We start from the raw sequence: 13867 nt of genomic DNA on the forward strand, positions 1-13867 counted from the left end.
CTGATAAGGATGAAACATCTCAAAAACATGTGTCTACAGCATAAACAGAGCCTTTATTAATTGAAATTAACTATATTTTTGTATTTTGTTAAAAAAATATAATAAGTGAAATCTGAGCTGTTTTCCCTGCCTGTGACATTACGAACTACCTTGTTTATGTCTAATCATAATAGAGAGTTCAGAAAACATGTGGTATAACGTTGTAACATTGTGGGAATGTTTTAACATCTTTAACTATGTCAGTATGACCTAATTAACACTGACAAAATTATGACAAAGTGACAGTCAGAGTGTCATTAATGTTGATATTATGTCAAGTTACACTTCATATATTTCTAATTATAGCCTAGATTATTCTGCCTAAGTAGAGTATGCCCTTGAACATTGATAATTCCATACACCTTAAAGAATTCCAAAGGTCATTATAAGTGACCGGATGCCCATATAACTGAACAGATGTCATTATAACTGACCTGGTGTCATTATAACTGACCTGATGTCATTATTACTGACCTGGTGCCATCATAACTGACCCAATGTCATTATAACTGACCTGAGCTATTATGTGACCTGATGCCATTATAACTGACTCAATGTCATTATAACTGACCTAATGCTATTATAACTGACCCAATGTCATTATAACTGACCTGAGCCATGATAACTGACATTATGCCATTATAACTGACATTATGCTATTATAACTGACCTAATGCCATTATAACTGACCTAATGCCATTTTAACTGACCTGAGCCATTATAACTGACCTGATGCCATCATAACTGACCCAATGTCATTATAACTGACCTGATGCCATTATAACTGACCTGATGCCATTATAACTGACCTAATGCCATTATAACTGACCTAATGCCATTAAAACTGACCTGAGCCATTATAACTAACCTGATGCCATCATAACTGACCTGATGCCATCATAACTGACCCAATATCATTATAACTGACCTGAGCCATTATAACTGACCTTGTGCCATTAAAACTGACCTGAGCCATTATAACTAACCTGATGCCATCATAACTGACCCGATGCCATCATAACTGACCCAATGTCATTATAACTGACCTGAGCCATTATAACTGACCTGATGCCATTATAACTGACCTAATGCCATTATAACTGAATGGGCCATTATAACTGATCTGATGCCATCATAACTGACCCAATGTCATTATAACTGACCTGAGCCATTATAACTGACCTGATGCCATTATAACTGACCTAATGCCGTTATAACTGACCTAATGCCATTATAACTGACCTGATGCCATCATAACTGTCATAACGTCATTATAACTGACCTGAGCCATTATAACTGACCTGATGCCATCATAACTGACCCAATGTCATTACAACTGACCTAATGCCATTATAACTGACCTAATGCCATTATAACGGACATTATGCTATTATAATTAACCTGATGCCATCATAACTGACCTGATGCCATCATAACTGACCCAATGTCATTATAACTGACCCAATGCCATTTTATCTGACCTGATGTCATTATAACTGACCCAATGCCATAAAAACTGACCTGATGTCGATATAGCTGACCTGATGCCATTATAAATGACCTGATGCCATTATAACTGACCCAATGTCATTATAACTGACCCAATGCCATTATAACTGACCCAATGCCAAAAAAACTGACCTGATGTCAATTTAGCTGACCTGATGCCATTATAAATGACCCGATGTCATTATAACTGACCCAATGCCATTATAACTGACCCAATGCCATTATAACTAGCCTGATGCCATAAATACTGACCTGATATAACAACTGACTTAATGTCATTTTAACTGACTCAATGTTAATTTCATCCAATGCCATTATAACTGACCTGATGCCATCATAAGAAACCTCATGTCATTTTGATTGACACGATGACATTATAACTGACCTTATGTCCTTATAACTGACCTTATGCCATTATAACTGACCTGCTATCATTATAACTAACCTTATGTCATAATAACTAACCTTATGTCATCATAACTGACCTGATGTCATTATAATTATAACTGACCTGAAGTCATTTTAACTGACCTGAAGTCATTATAACTAACCTGATGCCTTTATAACTGACCCAATGTCATTATAACTGACCTGGTGCCATTATAACTGGCCTGGTGCCATTATAACTGGCCTGATGTCATTATAACTGACCTGATGTCATTATAACTGACATAATGTCATTATGTTATATTAATTTTGATCTAAAACTAATTGACTCATGCAACATACAATCACGTTAGCGTCAACAAATGACCTTTTTCATTTTTCATGATTGGCATTGACAATATGTTAACCTGAAAATAAAATAGCCATAAAAGCTCATCAAAAATCTAAAAAGCTAAGAAAAGTTTAGACTATTTATTTACCTCATAATCTGAAACTAAAATTCAGACAATAATTTGAATTTTATCCCTTATATATTATTTTAATATAAAAAAAATCCTATTAAAGAAAATGTTTTCCTAAAATTTTCTGTTTCCAAACGTTAACAAATATTCACACTTAACTCTGGCACCATTAACGGAATAAAATTAAACATCCATATGCTATAAATACTATTACGTACAGATGATCTTACAGAAATCAATCAACGCCTTCATTGCCTTATATCGCACTAAAATTCTTAAAAAAATATATCAGTATGCTTAATCATCAATTCCGTTGCCAGCAACCTTTAATTTGATTCCACCTACATGTCATTTACATTCAGCTCTACTGCCCTGGAGTATAAAACAATTTCGGGTAATTTATCATAAAAATAACACGTAAAATACCTTGATGATCAATTCTGATATACCATAGTTAACATCATGAACACATCCGATATCCTGATAGCGGAACTTCAAACTTTTTACTCTAATTCTACTTTAATTCCTCACAACCAAACTATTTAGATAGAAACACTATATTTAACAAATAGCTTTCAGCCAGCAAGTTACAAATAAATCGTTAAAATGGTGACAAACTGGCAATTCAAGTCCTAAACCTTCAGTTTGATAGAGTAGAAATTTTCATGATTTGTAATTTTTTAAATGAAATTTGCATGACAGCTTAAAAAGTTCTGGTTTTACAGGTCAATGTAGCCAATTAAAAGAAGAATTTTTTTTTTTTGAAGAAATTTACAACAACATAATATTCATTTTATAACAATTAAAGGAAGTCGTAAACTTTAATAAAACAAAACATAATTCACACATCACAAATTCTGCTAACTATGTAAAACAGAAATTATGGAATTCTGATTTCTGAAATAAATTTTTTTGTAATTTTGTTTTAAGAGTATCATCAATCAATTTTAATGATTATAAGAAACAATGTATAAAGTCAATGTTTTGGGTTCTATCTAGTATAATATTCTCTGTATGTCAAATACTAAGCCGAAACATCTGTCTCTATTCCAGCCTCTGATAGTTATTTGGACAGATGTCGACTGGTGTAGAGACAGCAATAGTAGGCCCTGTTTAATGGGGACTTCCGATCAGAGTCTGGAATAAAGGCAGATGTTTCAAACTAGTCGATTACATTACCTCAATTTCAAACTAGTCGATTACCTCAATTTTACATTTAACTATTTGAAAATCAAGGGAAGCCTGTAGGATTTGAATGACATATAGAAGCGAGGAGCATATATAACAAAACATAAGACAATATTATGGAATAGCGTGTAGAAGTGTGTTATATTCCATAATATTGTCTTGTTTCTTGTTACAAGGGAAGCCTGTTGAACATCAGACAAAGAAATGTACAACGCAGAAGATGCTTATGGTGAATCCTGCCAATTCATTCCTTTGGTTGATAATAGTCTGTTAAAATGTGTATGTTTGAGATGTTTTTAAATATTATAATGGTTTACGGTGTATGGATCTCCTGCACTTAAAATGGCATCTCATAATTCCTATTTTGTCGTATTTACACGAAACACATAGGCTGAAATATTGTTACAACTTAACCCGAAGATAATTGGACTTTAAACCACTTATATTTAATAAATTTAATATCTAAAAAATTGCCTAAATCACAAATATTCATGACATTTCATCAGTTTCTAAAGTAAACTATAGGAGAGTGTATCAATTGAAATTGCCTAGAAATAACCGATGTGGAATCATATATCAATCAGATCAATATTTATTGATTGTAATTATCATAGAAAAACAAATCATAGATGTAATATTTACAGATATCATTTAAAAGCCATCAGGCTAAACTACTAGTACAATACTAATCACGACCAGCCAACACAATATACCAGTTTCATTTATAAAAATACTTTAATTGACATGATCAGAAAAATATCGATTCAAATCCAAAGACAAATATGACAAATGATTAGGAAATGGCTAGATTCTAAAAATAGGTGCCAGAATGACACCAAATCATGGAAAAACTTGTAAGCATTTTGTGTACAATTTGAACATTTTAAACTGGTCTACGTCTTATTGATTTTTGAAGTAAAATTTATTCTTAACATAAATATTTAAATTTCAATCAATTTCGTTCACAGGATTATTTCCAGAACTCAACCACATTGTAAAAAAATCGAAATGTGAAATATACATGTCGTAAATCAACAACTAAATTTAAACTTGACAGAATCTAGTCATTTACATGCTTGCTTTTCTAGTCTGGCAGAGTTCCATTTCAGCTATCCATAACACTTTTCCGAATCAAATTTCTGATTGGAATTAAACAAGTATTTATCAAAAATGTTTATAGACTGTCCTCCAGGTCATTATTGACATTATCAGAACCTGCAATATTTGAGTTAACTTTAAAAGGGGACAGGTTCGCCATTTACAAGGCTTGATTTGGGTCTTTAATACGAATTAATAGCTTTCAGAAGTACTAGAAATGTAAAAAAATCAATTAATTCCCTCAAAAATACTTCAAACTAGGATTTTCACTTTATATTTCTATACTTCTATATACAAGAAAAGACTATTCGTTATTTTAACTTTCGAACACAGATAACCCTGGACACAGATGGATTTGAAGGCTCAAATTTCATCTATGAGCAGTGAACACTTTTACTAATTAGCTTAAGCTGAAAATTCCAATTTCGGAGACTAAAGTACTATATTGATCCAACGGATGGTGAATCTTTTACCTGTTCTAAAAAGTCAGAAGTATGTATAAAAATAAAAGTAGTCAATCCCTGCAAACATAAATTGAACAGGTTTTTATGGTGAGACAATATAAATAGGATTAAGTTAGAAGAGGATTATCATGGTGTATTTTATTATAGAAACAATCCTCACTTCATTTCATTTCTATCAATTCTGTGAAAAAAAAAGACATTGTGAAGTTGAGATTAACCAGTGTACATAAAACGGAAGTCAGTTCAATCCCTAGAGTACTGTCAGCTTTTTATAATACCGGGAAAATCTGATAAACTAATAATACTATAGACAGAAAAAGATTACTTATGGTTTGACTAAATAGTTAATTTAATCAGATAAAATATAATTTCCTATAATATGCTAGCTCAGCACAATATGGTTCATTAGCCAAATGGAAATGAAATGAAATGAATCGAGTTTAACGTCATACATTTCTTCACCATGTGGCTAATGAAGGATGCAATGAGGGAAATTTTGCCAGGACAGCGGCATTAGCCCACTCTTTTCCGATTTTCAACTGTTGAGGGATCTTTAACGTGCACAGCCTGTAGCACACAGGGCCTCCGTCTATTGTGCCATCCGAACGACTAGAGGCTTTTTCCATGTCAGCCCCTCTTGCCTGCATCACTGACAAAGGGAAACTGGGTTGAAAAATCCAAAGGTATTATCTCGACCTATGCCGGGATTGAACCATGGACCTTCAGGTTAGCGAGCAAGCGTCTAACTCACTGAGCCACCACGGCTCCCATTAGCCACATGGAATTTACAGAATTTGATATCAAACTCAAGTTGTACTGGCTGCATTTGTTGCCTCCTTCTTCCCAGACATGATGGTCCTGACTCCTCGGTGGACACAAGTGAAATAAGAACTCACACACGCATCAAAATTTGGACGACTCGTCAAAAAATATCAAAGATGTTTTGAGTCAAAACATTTTTTGACATCAAAACACCCAATACACGGTCAAAAAGTATTTTTAGGTGCCATTCAAGCTTCTTCAATTGCTTTAATTCAGGGTATTTTCAATTATATATATGTATATTTCACCATTGTGCAAATTTTGGTACAGGTTTGTCAAATAAGCGAACCTTGAGAAGAGTTGTATTAGTATCCAGTCCTGTATTAAGTCAAATAAAAAACTAAAAGAGTTTTGCCTACCTTAACCCAAAACTAAAAATAACAATTGAACACATTGTCACTGGAGCTACAGGAAACATCAACATTATATCAAATTGACCATGAAATGATAGGTGATCACTCCTCATTAATAACCTGTCAAATTTCTATTGTTTCAAAAATTACAGGTAAAAAATAACATGAGAAGAGTCAGGACATTAAAGAGTAAGTCCCATTTAAATATTATTTCATAAAAACTATGTTTATAGATTTGAACTTTTATTTATTTTTATTTTATTATTATATTTCATTATTAATTTTCAGTACAGTCAAGGAGTGGCATGCATGTTAGACCTGGTGTTGTAATTATTTTAGAACAGCAAGTAGACTCAAGAGCTTACATATTTGAGATTTGAATGACATTTAGAAGCAAAGAGCGACAAAAAATAATTTCTTGAGTTTTCATTACCTGGTAATTGTTTTTATTAATTATTTCTTATCATTCATTATTGTTCTGTTTATGTCTGTTAATCACCTGCCTCATAGCTTATTCTTTTGCTATATATTCTCACATTATCCCCCTTCTTCATATTATTTGATGACGTTAGGTTATGTGCTTTGTTATAAAGAAGTGTGTTCAACCATAATATATTCCTTTTGTTTTTTACACACATAGAGATTTTGACAGTTGGAGTTGAAACATTCTGAATTTAGCCTCGACAGTTGTCCCCCAACCGAGTCAGTCTGCCACCTATATGTATGGTCTCGAGGGGTTAGCGTCGCCACTGGGTTTGGAAAATATGCAAAAAATGCAGAAACGGATGCTTCAGATGACAAATGTAGTAACCCGTGGAAAAATGGCAAAATGGATTGTCTAGAAAGGTAACAATTTTCAAAATGTAGCAGTAACAACGCTTTATAAACATTCCTTCAGAGATCACATGTTGAACAACTCCTTACATGATTGATTATGACTGATCTAGCAAGGCCTGTACCAGGTAGAAACTCAACTCCCGTCATTAGTCTTGACTGGTCAATCAAGTAAAAACTTCTTTTGAGAGCAAACTATAATACTAGTACCAGAAGTTTATAGAAAACTTGATCTTAGTAAAATACAACACTCAGTCTGAGTATAACTAAATAACACATCATTAATTCCTATTCTCCTTCCCAGAGTTCAGAGTTAGCCAACTGTTGGATTTCAACTTCTGATATCTAAACTTCCAAGTTATATAACTTAAAGCATTTGACTTCTGCAACCATATGATACAAGAAAGGTCACTCAGCTGTATCATGTATATATAACTTGGAAGATGGAATCTATTGAAGGAAAGAAGCAAAAGATTATTCACAGTCCGTCATTGATTGATACCTAACAGTAATCAGATAATAGACAATATCAATTGATAGTCATAAGAGAGCCTGGTTTATATCAACTTGGTAGAATAATCTCTCACTATACAGATAATATTAGTTTAAACTGTCACAGATAGATATACACAATAACATACATCAACAATATCATCAATAATTAGCTACAGTTATAATGTCTCAATATACAGATAATATTGGTTTATACTGTCACAGATAGATAGACACAATAACATACATACAACAATTAGCTACAGTTATAATGTCTCAATATACAGATAATATTGGTTTATACTGTCACAGATAGATAGACACAATAACATACACCAACAATATCATCAATAATTAGCTACAGTTATAATCTCTCAATATACAGATAATATTGGTTTAAACTGTCACAGATAGATAGACACAATAACATACACCAACAATATCATCAATAATTAGCTACAGTTATAATCTCTCAATATACAGATAATATTGGTTTATACTGTCACAGATAGATAGACACAATAACATACATCAACAATTAGCTACAGTTATAATGTCTCAATATACAGATAATATTGGTTTATACTGTCACAGATAGATAGACACAATAACATACATCAATAATTAGCTACAGTTATAATGTCTCAATATACAGATAATATTGGTTTATACTGTCACAGATAGATAGACACAATAACATACACCAACACTGTTTTATCAGTGATTGCAAAGTGGGAGGTAACAGAATTTTTTTTAAAAAAAACAGTGAGATGAAAAATAAGGTGAATTGAGCTCTCTAATCTCGTGTTTCATATTCATACTGATGTACACACACTTTAAGCGCTACACTACTACAGTTTCTTTATGAGCGTATTGTACTGTCAGATAATACAACCTGTTTTCAGCCATTTATTAAAAACAAAAACCCTTTAGTTTTATGGGGGCTAAGACCCATTGAAAAGGTCTATGCCGGTTTAACAATTTCAGACATGAAAAGTGGCACTTTAGCTCATTAAGATACCCTGCTCTACAATCACAAAATGCTAAGTGAGTGATAATTGAGAATGATAACCTTACAACAGCACCGAAAAACTGACCTGGCATAAATTCTATTTTTCTACTTCTATTTCTAAAACAGATTTCAGCTTTCCAACATTTATACTTGATTTCTCTGATTTAAGAAAAACTCAATCTAATGAATGAAAATACTATAATTTTTCATAATTAGATTTTATATTGAAGACTTTAAAAATCTTCTGTTCAATAACAACTCAAGAGCTCTTCAATTTCAATGGGCTCATAAACTCATAAATAGATCTTAACATTCTTTACAATATTTGACAAAACAGTCAACAAATTTACATTTGAGAGGGTCAAGACTATATCATCTCTTAATTTTAGACCTTTGCCATTTTTAGGGGTTGATTTGGGTCTTGAATATATGTAAATCGCATAATCCCTTGAAATATATTTCAATTTATAAATTTAACTTTTTCTGCCCTTTCTATATATTGCAGAGTATTAAGAAAAGATAAGTCATCATTTTAACTTTCAAAAGCATTCCTGTGTCTGAGACTAAGGTACGACTTGTCAAACGAATGGCCTACCTGTCTCTTTATAGAAGAATATCCAGGCAAGATAACATTATATATCTAATGTTACATTTTGGAAAGACTCAACAGGTGTCACATGAAAAGTAATCAAATTTTTTACACTTGATATTCTCTGACCATTTTATTGTGCTTATCCAATGTCAAAAGGTGCAAATCTATGCTAAACAGGTGTTAGTGAGGTATCTATCTGAAATAAGCATGATCATATACACTGTCACACCAGCAATATAGTTTTGATTTATTTTATTCAATAGGAATACCATTTGGGATACTATTCCTTCAGCTAATGTCATGCAATATGGAAAATGGAGAATTCGTGAGAACTTCAAAAATAACTGAGTCAAGATCATCACACAATCATATAGTGTGCTTTTGTTGTTTTGGTTAATCCAGTCAGTTCATAATTGACAAACTGAACATTGTCGACAATAAGTATCAGGAACGTTTATAGCTTCTGTTTCCACAATTCTCTTCAGTTTTCACTAATTCTGAAAAAACTTGATCAGTTTATGATACCACAAAGAACATTCAAGCCATTTGGTGCAAATACATATATAGATTTCTCTGATAAGCACAATGACCTCTTTTGAATCCATTTACAGCTGTCAGTGACAGCACGATGTATATAAGATGAGTATATAAGGTGTAAATAACACAATAATGACATGTCACAGCTGTCATTTTCATCCTGCCAACTGAATAATCATCTTAATTAATGTTAATTAACAGATAGCAAGTCAGATGAGAATGTAATCAGGTGAAAAAATTACGAAATATCAACTTGAACCGAACTTTCAGAACAATGCCATTGAACTATTGATCCTACAGCCTGATTACACACAACTAAACTACAGATCAAACATAATCTTCTGACGTATGGTTTGCTGTAAAAGGATGGATTTGCTGGATTCCAATTATCAGTCAGATATCTGTGGTCTGTGCAATTCCATTCCAAACTAAATGTTTGATGACGTCAGTAATCAAGAAGGACCTTATGTGATACAAGCATATTTGTGACATTCCCTTTTAAGATGGGAATAGACCAGATGTCTGGCACACGGTGTAAGAATTGTTGAAACATTAGAAGTCGGAAGAAGCCAATTTTGTCCAGACTACCTTGTGTTCTCAGTTATCATATTTGTTAGTAACTCTGTACTCCATAATATAACTTATCTTAGCTTTCATTTGACACTAAGGAAAAAACTGAATTTTGTGGTTATGTCAATACTGTGATGAAATAACAAGGAAACTATGACACTATCCTAATCTCAAATTTCTATTTTTTCCTCCAACAAAACAACAATTGTCATTGATAAATATTACAACCAATTTAAGTAACTTATGATTTCATAAAAAACTAAACTCATAATCCTCACAATTACAATATAAATAGAAAGTGCTGACTATGTATGTTCACCTATATAGTAACTGGATCCGCTTCTCAAGTGCACATTAATATGCAACCTGAAAGACTTTTTCTCTGATTCACTCTTCCCAAGCTGGCAATAAAAGATTTAGCTGAAGCAGATGTTAACTTGTCATCTACCCAGCAAAGTTCTCAGCTGTACTAGAAAGATTCAGGTGTTATGCCACAGCAATAAAACTTCGACATTGTCTGATACTAAGCTACCCTCTACATCTAGTTACTTGACATGCTCACCTTCTCAGTATTTCAGTTCTTCCTTATGATATCCCTTTCTGACAACACACAAACAGCTAATAATGTTGGTTTGTTATTTTCAATACTATATATCAATCTGAAACCTCAGCCATGATTCATAGTAACAAAGTACCAGGAACAATAGAACAAATCTCAAGAGACAGGCTATTTTAATCGTCTAAAGACGAACTATCTTAATTTGTACATGGTAATTGTCTATAATTTACTTCTCAATAACCAGATTGTTTTTCTGATTATCTTGTTGTTTCATTCAGATCTAGACAGCCAGACAGTCTGGAAGTGTTCTTGAATGGTTTATCTTTATGTTTCATTCAGATCTATACAGTCTGGAAGTGTTCTTGAATGGTTTATCTTGATGTTTCATTCAGATCTAGACAGCCAGAGAGTCTGGAAGTGTTCTTGAATGGTTTATCTTTATGTTTCATTCAGATCTAGACAGCCAGACAGTCTGGAAGTGTTCTTGAATGGTTTATCTTTATGTTTCATTCAGATCTAGACAGCCAGAGAGTCTGGAAGTTTTCTTGAATGGTTTATCTTTATGTTTCATTCAGATCTAGACAGCCAGAGAGTCTGGAAGTTTTCTTGAATGGTTTATCTTTATGTTTCATTCAGATCTAGACAGCCAGACAGTCTGGAAGTTTTATTGAATGGATTATCTTGACGTTTCATTCAGATCTAGACAGCTAGACAGTCTTGAAGTGTTCTTGAGTGGATTATCTTTATGTTTCATTCAGATCTAGACAGCCAGACAGTCTGGAAGTTTTCTTGAATGGATTATCTTGATTTTTCATTCAGATCTAGACAGCTAGACAGCGAGAGGTGTTCTTGAGTGGATTATCTTGATGTTTCAATCAGATCTAGACAGCTAGACAGTCTGGAAGTGTTCTTGACAGCTAGACAGTCTGGAAGTGTTCTTGACAGCTAGACTGTCTTGAAGTGTTCTTGAATGGATTATTTTCATATTTTCATTCAGTTATAGACAGCTACACAGTCTGGAAGTGTTCTTGTTATAATCTTATTTCACTTGTTTTCTCACAGTTTCTAATTACACAGTAAATAGTCGAAGTCTATAGTGAAACCATAATCATGGAGCTCACTTTTCAACTTATTTGGTGGGACAATAAAAAAAAAAGATATCCACATAGAAATGATTTTGCATAGATAAACGTGTAATTTTTTATGAATTTATTTGATAGGCCAATCCTGGAAAAAATCCACAAAATAAATTTAACATAAATTTCAGTACAAGGTTATTGTGTCATAAGGATGAGCCTAAATTTTTCATGACATATTAAAATCTATAAAGCCATCCTACAAAACCTTAAACAACAATAGTAACACTAGCAATAACTAGAGGTTACTAGGTTGAGATACAGTACTATCTTCAACCTAGTTTCCTGTGGTCATTGATGCAGGTCAGAGGTGCTAGAATGCATCTAACAATTTGGATGGGACGGAATGTGTACATTAAAGATCCTTTTGGATAGGAAATAAAAAAAACTGGCAAAATTTCCCACATTGCTCACTGCTTGGTCTTTCATTACTCAATTATGTGCAGAAGAGTAGGACACGTAACTTGATTCATTTCATTTCTATCAGTAACTCATTAAGACTGCTCTAATGAAAGCTAAATTCACTCCGGGAGTCAGATAAACAGTTTTCACCTCAATTGATCTGAAGAATGAGCTTAATGGAATATTCCTGACACAAGTTTTCTTAAGAGGCTATTTACTGTGGTTTGATAATTATTCTTAATAATATATTGATAGGATTGACGAAGCAAAGCAGATTATAGATTCTACTTCTCTTCCTACAAATAGTCACTGAATTCTAATTATATTGCAATAAATAATAACTTTATGGACAGTCAGAAATATCTGCACATTGGTCACAAATTTTCTTTCTTATTAACTGTACCCTTAAAGTGATACTTTCTGCTATCACCCCAGAGTTACAATCAGGCCCATATTTTATTCATAGGTACTATGTAATTTGAATATAGCTTGCCAGGCAAGGTAACATACGCCCACAGATAGCTTTGATTGTAAGTATTATGCAAATCGATAGGGATCATCTTCATAATGACATTGACACACAAAATAAAAAGAATCTAAGAATGTAAAGAATTATAGCTTGTAGAGTGAGCACAAGTTGCACAATATAGCTAATAGAGTAAAATTTCAAGTCAGACAGGATATTTTGGTGAAAAATTATCCGATCATCACGAAAATCGATAGGGATCATCTTCATAATGACATTGACACACAAAATCAAAATCAAAAGAATCTGTAAAAAAGTGTAGCTTGTAGAGTGAGCACAAGTTGCACAATATAGCTAATAGAGTAAAACGTCAAGTCAGACAGGATATTTTGGTGAAAAATTATCCGATCATCACGAAAATCGATAGGGATCATCTTCATAATGACATTGACACACAAAATCAAAATCAAAAGAATCTGTAAAAAAGTGTAGCTTGTAGAGTGAGCACGAATTGCACAATATAGCTAATAGAGTAAACGTCAAGTCAGACAGGATATTTTGGTGAAAAATTATCCGATCATCACGAAAATCAATAGGGATCATCTTCATAATAACATTGGCACACAAAATAAAAATCAAAAGAATCTGTAAAGAACTGTAGCCTGTAGAGTGAGCACGAGTTGCACAATATAGCTAATAGAGTAAAACGTCAAGTCAGACACGATATTTCGGTGCAAAATTATCCGATCATCACGAAAATCGATAGGGATCATCTTCATAATGACATTGACACACAAAATAAAAATCAAAAGAATCCGTATAGAATTGTAGCCTGTAGAGTGAGCACGAGCCAAATGTGAACGGACGGACCGACAGGGTGATTACAATATACGCCCATCTTTCGAGTGGGCGTATAAAAAATATATAGACTCTTAAATTCAACAGG

The sequence above is a fragment of the Lottia gigantea genome (genome assembly GCF_000327385.1).
Source record: "Lottia gigantea unplaced genomic scaffold LOTGIsca_21, whole genome shotgun sequence".
NCBI classification, from domain to species: Eukaryota; Metazoa; Mollusca; class Gastropoda; family Lottiidae; genus Lottia; species Lottia gigantea.